The sequence below is a fragment of the Oryzias melastigma genome, linkage group LG1 (assembly GCF_002922805.2).
Source record: "Oryzias melastigma strain HK-1 linkage group LG1, ASM292280v2, whole genome shotgun sequence".
In the NCBI taxonomy this organism is placed as follows: Eukaryota; Metazoa; Chordata; class Actinopteri; order Beloniformes; family Adrianichthyidae; genus Oryzias; species Oryzias melastigma.
In genome coordinates, this window is record NC_050512.1 from 4,228,411 (window position 1) to 4,237,915 (window position 9,505).

Sequence of the window (9,505 nt, forward strand, 5' to 3'; positions counted from 1 at the left end):
AATAATAATTAATATCAGTCTGTGATTCAGATATTTTTAGGCCAGCAGAGAAGGCCTTGCAGGCCCTGACGGCCCGCCACTGGTAACATCCCATTTTTGCCATAAAAGAATGAGTGAATTAAAAAAAGCAATCCAATAATCCAACTTTTAATACATTTGTCACCAATTTTGATAGGAGTGATTTTCCTGCCGCAAACAGTTTTTGTCCAGCTTCGTATGATTGGTAACAAGGAGTCACATGATGTTACGCAGCCAAAGGGGGAAGTTTCTCCGCCACAGGATGATTTTGGATTATTTTGATTTGTTCCAGTCAAAAGAAACGCTAACGAGCAGCAAGAGGCCTAGTGTACTATAGTAAAAGTCGTGTTTTTCTCTCAGAGTTGTACTCAAGTAAAAGAAAAAAGTAAGTCGTATTATCCCAACACTCACAAGTACAATTTACCAAAAAAGTTACTTATGTAAATGTAATGTGTTACTACCCACGTCTGGATATAGAGAATTACCCAAAACAGCCTGAACACAGGAGGAAGTGAGAAAAGATTTTTTAATAAAAAGAATGAGGATTTCCACTGTCCAGAGTAACTGCCATGGCCTCCCACGAGGAGAAGGTAGTTGAACTTGATGGTTTAAGGCTCATCCACTGGGAACGGGAGCACAGCGTCCAAAAAGATCCTCCAGAAAACGTTCCTCAGAGAAAGTTCCTCTCCACACGTGTTGGGAATGAGCAGTTCAAAATGCTCCACAAACCAAACAGAAAAAAAAATAGTTCCAAACAAAAAAACAAAAATCCTCCACCAGATCAGATTTAAAAAAAAAAAAAAGAAAAATCACTTCAGTACAACTTGATATTAATTAGCAGAGACCACACAGAGCCACAACTACTGTCACACAGCAGACAAACTGGTACAGGAGTGAACTGAAGCAGCAGGATATATGCAGGAGTGAACAGGTGAGACAAATTACAACTAATTATATTAATTATTAATTCACCAGGAGCACAAGGGGAAAAAAACCCAACACAAACAGAGTAGTCTGAGGACAGGACCCCAGCCATACAGTTTTGATCCAGATACCTGCTCTGACAAGGAAATTGATCTATTTGTCTGCGAGTGGATGCATCAGAATTGAGCAGAGCCAGGAGTTTGTGAATTGCAGATTGTTGCTTTTACATCACTGAAATAAGATTTTTCAAACAGCATTTTTGTCATCTGCTCCTGAATCACCACAATGTGAATGAAATAATACTCAATGATACAGTTTCAGTCTAAATCATCTTTATAAATGTCATTCATCAGGGACATGTTAAAAACATCTTTTTTTTTTTAGAGTGGATCTTTGACAGATCATGATATTTTCTCACTTTCCTATTGTTTCGAGGATAGTAGATGATGAAAATTGCACGTTGCTGCCCTCTCACTCAGTCAAGCAGAACTGCATTTATTATTGCTGTTCAATGTTTTAGTCATTTAGCACATTTTACAGAACAGAAAATAGTCTAAAATACCAAAAATTCCAGATTTTATGCCTGAAACTGTTACGTCAAAGACACATTTAGTTTTTGTTGCTTAACTTAAAAAGTGCCATCATGAGAAAACGATGTCTCTGTTAAAAAACATGCATTTTTATTTATAGTTTTTATAGCCAAAAAATATCTAGACTGTATTGGTGTCAAACTCAATCGCACAGGGGGGCAAAACAAAAACACACTTTTGTAGTGGGCCGAACAGGATAACATTTTTGAACACACTAAAACAAAATTTTTAAAACTTTAAAAATTTCACTGAATAAAAACAGGTAGGAATATTATTCCAGAATAAATCAATTCAAACCTTAAATAGCTTTTAATATTTTAATCTTCCAAAAAATATTTTTTTGTCAGAAGGAAAAAGCACAAGATAATATCAGGCTATTAATAACTATAAAATAACATGATCTGGAGGCCCCCAGGCCTTGACTTTGACACACGTGGTTTAGATCAAATAATTGGAATATTGCTACCAAACTAGTTGAATCTCTTATGCATCAACTCGTGGACCATATATCCAGATGCTTATCAAATCATGTGAGAGAGAAAGATATTTAACCCTAGTTTACATAAAAGCCAGACAAATTTTTAAAACCAACATTTATAATACAGTATTTACAGAGAGGAATTTTATAAAATAAAATAAAATAAAATAAAAGGTGACACTGAGTTTGCATTGTTTTTATAATTTTGAAAACATGATGAACAGAACTCTTTGCAAAACTTTATTTGCAACAAAGAGGCTTTCCTAGCATGAGAAGAAAAACCCAGCACAAAGGTTGGGTCATCGAAACCTATGAAGATCCTTGTTAGGTCCTGTCAGCCAGGAGTTTTTTTCATTTTTTTTTTCATCAACATATTACCTTAAGTTCCACTTATTCTCCACTTTGAATTTGAAATGCTACTAAACCAAACATGCATGTGTTTGGACTGCATAAGGGGCAGGAGAGCATAAATCTATGCGGTTTGATAAAGATCAAACGGCTCTCACCTGAGACCCAAACGAGGAGTCCCAGAGAGCAACAGCAGGGCTGCACTGCATCACCTGCTAAGCTAGTCCACAGAACTGTTGTGATTTCATGTTATGTTAGAAAGAACAGAGATTTCATGCCGTCTCTTCTACTTTTTGACAAATTACTGTGGCTGGAAGCTGTCTGTCAAAACCTTTCCAGGATGTAAATCCTCGTTTTTGATTTGGTGGATTTGGTTGTTCAAAAATAAATTTTCTATTGTGGGCAACAATGAGAAGACAAAGAGATAGGAGTTAAAAAAAAAATATATATATATATATTACTTTTATTTTTCAAGATGCTTGTTAGTGCCATTGACTAGCATAGTTTGTGTAAGGCATAAGGGCACTCTACAGTTCACATTAGCTTTACATCTACTTTACTATACACTTACCACATGCATGACAATCACACTTTCCATTTTTCGTGATGTCTCTTGAGGTTGCCATACGAGCCTCAAGAGAACTGCAAGACACACCTACACTCCCTTTAAGATGAAATCTCACCTCTTTACGACTTTCCACAGGCCCAGAAAACCTGAAACCCTGCAGCAGCCATACAGGTCAACCCTGTGTAAGGGTGCATGTAAGGTCTTAAAGTGGCCATACCACACATAACAACAGTATAATATTCGTTCCTCTCTATAAAGAACCCCAAACTGTATTTTGATCCATTCATGCATTTCTGAGTAATCCTCTAAAAACCTGTGCTCTTAACAGCAGCCCCTCCCATACCCACGAACGTTAGCAGGTTCTCACGTGCTGATGTCACAGAGTGAGAACAGCCCCTTTCAGGTAGAGTCTGCTCTGCCAGCTCCACCCCCACTCTAGCATAAACACACACCTACTTTCTCTGCAATGCTTACGGTGATCATCAGCAAAGAGTTATTATTTTAGCATCGACTCTGAGAAAAAGTGGTTCCTTTTGTGTTAATCTGATGAGAAAACAACGGCTCGTAAAACAATGTCTTTCAAGTGGAGAAAATGCTTTTTTAGGCTCCGAGAGATTTAGGAGATTGTTCAAAAGAAGAGCCTGCTCGTCAGAAATGGTTGGAGTTTGTCTTCGGGAGTGTGACCAGACCAGCCAGAAACTTTTTGTCTGTGATCGCCACATCACAGATGACTATTTTGTCAACCTTGGCCTCTATCAAAGTGAATTAAACCTCTGAGCCAGCGCCATTCCTGCAGTCAAACTTGATGCAGAAGCCAGACGTGTGAGTAAATCATACACTGAATAAAATAACTAATAAGATTTACTTAAGAAAATCCTTGTAACAGTTTCCAATAACAATTCCTAATTAAACTTTATGAATATAAAAACTACCAACAACAATCTAGTCAAATTTACTTACGTACACAAGTAAGATTATGATCTTAAGAAAATAAAAAAACTTACATTTCTCTAATAAAATTTACATAATATTAATGAATGCTCCAAGAGTGATGAAAACAATATACATTTTTGATTACTCATAAAAAATAGTTAAACTTTAAGTTCTTTAAAAATCTCTGTATTTGCATAATCTTTGAATTATTACGTAGATTCTATGAGGAATAATTAGTATATATTTCTGAAGCAAAAAGTTAGTTTTTTCACTGTACAACTAGCTGAAATTATATAAGCATACAATGCCAGAGCTAATGCTACATTTCCTCACACGCTGCGCCATATAGACACATGCACAACTATAAAAACGGACAGCAGCATGACAATTATTGGTTCTGTAATAAATGTAACGCTACAAAAGAAACTTCTCTTAGTTTTTCATTTAGCAGTCAGAAACTTTCTGTTGACGTCTTTGGGGTGAAATGGGCGAACCGACAAGGAGCGAAAGGCGGAGCCTCATAGATCGAGTCGTTTTACTCCTGGGTATGAAAATAGTTCACAAAAATGACTCATATTTCATCAAAAATGTGTCCCAAATGTAAAATATTATCAAATATATGGATATAGTTTACTCTGACAGGCTTACAAAAATCATGGCGTGCCCCCTTTAAATGACTTAAGACTGTTATTCTTTTTCTAAATTGTGTTTTTACTGTCTGAGGGAGACTTTCTTTAACGTATCTGGGATTCTTGTGGGGTTTTGCCTTCATAACTTCCCCGCTCCACAGGTCCGTGAAAGACTGCCATGTCTCTACTGTGGATGAGATAAAAGCACAAATGTTGAGCCTGTGACTTTGTGTTTCGTTCAGGACACTGCTGGTCTGAGGGCGTCTTCTGACAGAGTCATGCGTGGATTTTCTCCCTTTTTGAAGTGAAAGGGTGCTGAAGCTACTGAAGGATGCGTCAATGTCATTCGCAGCTGGCCGCCTCCAGGGGAGGTCAGGGTGTTTTCACAGCTTCCTGTGGCAAATTTCAGAGCAGAATGTCTCTTCTTCTTCTCTTAAGATGGCACAGTATCACACTTCCTATTTCTCTTTTAATTAACACTTTTGTTGGTTTTGTTAAAGGGTTGCTGTGGTGTATTTTTAAATGTGCGGTGATGCAGAGCAGATGGCTGAGGTGTCTTTTTTTTATATATTTTATTTTTGGTAAGCACCATTTTCAGCTCTGAAAAATGGCCTTCAGGCTCAAAGGTCACCTGTGATCCTAGCAGCCATCCCACAATCCCGCCGCCTTCCTCAATGCTTTCCAGCCTCCATATTGATTTGATTAGATGCTAATTAAAACTTGGCAGGCTGGGCCGGGCACAGAGGAGATCGCTCAATTAGCAGGGTGTCAGAAAATCTAATTCTCCCTCTTTCACCCTCTCCTCCTGCCTTTGCCTCCTTCCCTTCTTGCTCTATCACACATCTCCATTCTGTTTGATGAGGAGAGAAGATTGGAGAAAACGGAGGGAGGACAGCATGTTTGGAAAGAGATGGAGCACTTTTGTGGAGTTAAAAGCACCCAGCCCCATAATCCTTCTGCTAATCTTTGCTTAAAGATGCAGTTTGTTAGTTCTAAAGAAATCGCCGCCTGCCAGCGGACATTTGTTGGGGGAACATTGCCTCCAGCACGCCTTGATGCCTCCATTTTTTTTTTTTTGGCAAGTTGTGTGCAAGCTGTTTCCGTTTGTGTTGTATGTCTCCAGGGAAGAAGGTAAAAAAAGATTCATGTTTTTCACAACCCAGTTATCAGTGTTGAAATGGTTCCTTCACGTGTTCATATCCAAATTATGTCTCATATATTTTTACACACAAATGGCACTTTTGAAAAAAAATAAACAGATTGGAATATGAACCTTCAATGCAGAGTCTTTTTTGGGCTTCTTGTACTGTTTGGATACAATCTTTAGCCAAAACCTTCATCTGTTCATTCTGACTTTATCTGGATCCATGACAGACGTGGAGCGTTCATCCTCTAAAACTCTGGGTTAATGAAGAGATTTCGACAAGGCAGGCCATTTTTAGAAACCATGCCTCCTTCTTTGCTTATTTTGAAATATCCCCCCCAAAGTGGAAAAATAATGGAACATAAAACTCAAGGTTATGGTTTGATTTTTTATTTATTTTTTTGTTAAAATAAAAGCTTTTAGATTTTGGATTTGTTGCCTTTTTGCAGGATCCTAATCAACTTAATAATTTGGGAGAAAAAAGATCCAATCCTAATTCTTCCCTTCTCCTTATCCCTCCACTTTTGGTGCTAGTGGTGTCCGAAATAGTTTTTTTTAAGGCTCAAACCTCCAAGCGGAGGGATACAGATCCTTCCATTGTGAGTTCTGCGTCGTGTTGTGCCGTGGAGGAGAAGTGCTTTTTTTCACGTGAGTGCACTCTGTAGCACAGAAGTTTACACTTAAATGTAAGGCATAACACCAATGTTGTTATGCATATTCGAACGCTGGAAGCTCCGCCCTAATGTGACTGACCGGCGACTATTGATGACACCATCAAGCGTAAGTGACGTCCGAATTCAGAGTTTCTGTTTGGAAAAAAGATTAATTTGTGATACAAAAAAATGTGCATAAAATAGTCCCTACTCTGATAGCGGTTATGCTCTAGACCAAAGACATCTTTATTCTGGTGGGATAAACTCAAATGATGGATGAATAAACTCAAGAGCCTAAACTAGGGGTGTCCTAAGTCAGTCCTCGAGGGCCGGCCTCCTTCTAGTTTTCCAGAATCCCCTGCCTTATCTGCTGCTGAATACCTGGATCAAGTGTGTTTGGCAAATGAGGAGTTTCAATGGCAGGTTGGTTGGAAAACATGTAGGACACCGGCCCTCGAGGCCTAAATTTGAGTTTATTCATCCATCATTCGAGTTTATCCCACCAGAATAAAGATGTCTTTGGCCCAGAGCATAACCTCCATCAGAGTAGGGACTATTTTATGCACATTTTTGTGTCACAAATTAATCTTTTTTCGCATTCCTTGGATCTCTCCTGAGGATTTCATCATCTCTCTTACGTGGGCCATTACTACAACCATGTCAACAAAAATTTCTGTAAGTAAATCAGCAAAGACTTTTGCTCTCATTTTGATGTTTTTCTTGCAGACCTCCTGTATACTCCCCATTTTCATTGACGGCTTTTGGGAAATCAGGATTTGTTTGCCTCAACAGCATCCAGTGTTGTGACTCATTACAGTGAAGTAAACAATTACAAAATCCAATAACATTTTGTTGATCAAAACTTGTTAATTTGGTACTGTTGAAAATCATAAAAAAAGAAACTAAATCCTTAAACTAGTATTTGTATTTAAAAGTAGGGCACACACAGAAACATTTTAACCATTTCACATTAAAAAGTATTTCTCAAAACAAGTAAAAAACAAAAGTAGAAGAAAGGATGTTTTACATTTTATTGATTGGGAAAAAAATCTTTTTAGAAGTAGTTTTGATGTCCTGGCCTTTTATAAAAGAACATGTTGAAATTAGCCAATAAAGAGTCATATTTAAGTATATTTGTCAAGAACAGGCAGACAGCTGGATCCAAGTGCAGCAGGTTTATTCGGCACAGGCAGGGCAACAGGCGTGATGCACAGCTAAAAGTCCACAAAACTAAATCAGGGTCAGGCAGGCAGGGGTCAAGCACCAGCATGAGGGCATCAGAGGAGAAGCAGAGTAGTCAGGATCCAGGCGAGGTTCAGGGCAGGCGGCAGGCAATCAGAGGGTCAGAGACAGAAGATCAGGTCCAGGTATAAACGCTCGGTAATGAAGGCAGGGTGGCACAAACAAATACTTCGCAGAGAGTGTGGCTCTGTGTGCTGCTTAAGAAGCAGGTGGGTGATTGTGTGATTGGAGACAGCTGAGCAGGAACCAGGAACTGAGGGCTGGGGCTTCTGGGAGATGAAGTGCAGATGAGGCTCAGGAGAGTTTTAGAATTCAGGCGATGGCTCCCTCTGGTGGTCTGAGGGAAAAACAGACTGATTCATGACAGAGCCCCCCCCCGATGAGCGGCTCCGGAAGCGACGGACCTGCTGCCGTCGAGGTCGCCCACGGGCCCGCGGTGCTGGTGCCGAGGGATGGCGTTGATGGAAGTCCGCAACTAGGGAAGGGTCAAGGATGTCGTCCCGGTCCACCCAAGACCGCTCTTCTGGACCATACCCCTCCCAGTCCAGGAGGTACTGAAGGCGCCCACCCCGGCGTCGGGAATCCAGCACTTCTCGGACCCGATATGCTTCTTCACCATCCACAATCAAGGGAGTGGCTGCAACATCCGAACCCTCCGCCTGAGGCTCCTCAGTGTCAGGACCTCTAGCAGGCTTCAAAAGAGAGACATGGAACGTGGGGGAAATACGATAGTGTGAAGGCAACTGAAGACGGAATGACACTGGGTTAACCTGTTTGATGATCTGGAATGGGCCCACATATCTCGGACTCAGCTTCTTGCAGGGCAGACGGAGGCGCAGATCCAGGGTTGAGAGCCAGACCCACTGACCAGGAGAGAAGGTGGGACCCTCTCTGCGGTGTTTGTTTGCTTGTTCTCGGGTGCGACGAACAGCGTGCTGTAGCTGGACATGGGCCGCCTCCCACGTCTCCTCACAGCGGCGGAACCAGTCATCTACAGCCGGCAGCTCTGAAGGACCCCCTGCCCAGGGGAAGAATGGCGGCTGGAAGCCAAGAATGCACTGGAACGGAGAGAGCCCAGTGGCAGTCTTTTTGAGGGAGTTCTGGGCATACTCCGCCCAGACCAGGAACCGGCTCCAATCCTCCTGTCGCTGATGACAGTATGTCCTCAGGAAACGGATTACCTCCTGGTTCATACGCTCCGCCTGGCCATTGGACTCTGGGTGATAACCGGACGTGATGCCCAGGCCATCGCACATTGCCCTCCAGACCCGGGACGTGAATTGAGGGCCCCGGTCAGACACAATGTCCTCAGGAAGTCCATAGAACCGGAAGACGTGGTGAAGCAGGTGTTCAGCAGTCTCCAGAGCCGATGGGAGCTTTGGCAGAGGGATCAATCGACATGCCTTGGAGAACCGATCCACAACAGTCAGAATGACGGTGTTACCCTGAGACTGGGGCAGATCTGTCACAAAGTCCACTGCGATATGCGACCAGGGTCGATGTGGGATAGGCAGCGGCTGCAGGAGACCAGCAGGGCGCTGACGGGGTGTCTTCGTCCTCTGGCAGGTGGAACACTGGGTAACGTGTTATGCGACATCCGCCTGTAGGGTAGGCCACCAGAACAGATTGGCAGTTAGGATCTGTGTGGCTGTAATACCTGGATGGCCAGCGGCAGGTGTATCATGGACCAGGTGGAGCACTTGCTGGCGATGTGATGGAGGAACATAGGTGCGGTCGACTGGGCATGACGGAGGAGGAGGATGTTGTTCGTTGACCTGGGCAAGTTCCGTTATGATGTCCCACTGTACTGGAGCCACAATGAGTGTAGGTGGGACAATGGGTTCTGGGTCAGCAGGAGCATCAGGGGTGGTGTCATGGATTCTAGACAGGGCATCAGCTTTGCCGTTCTTGGAGCCAGGGCGATAGGTTATCTGGAAGCGGAAACGAGAAAAGAACAGGGACCACCGCGCCTGGCGAG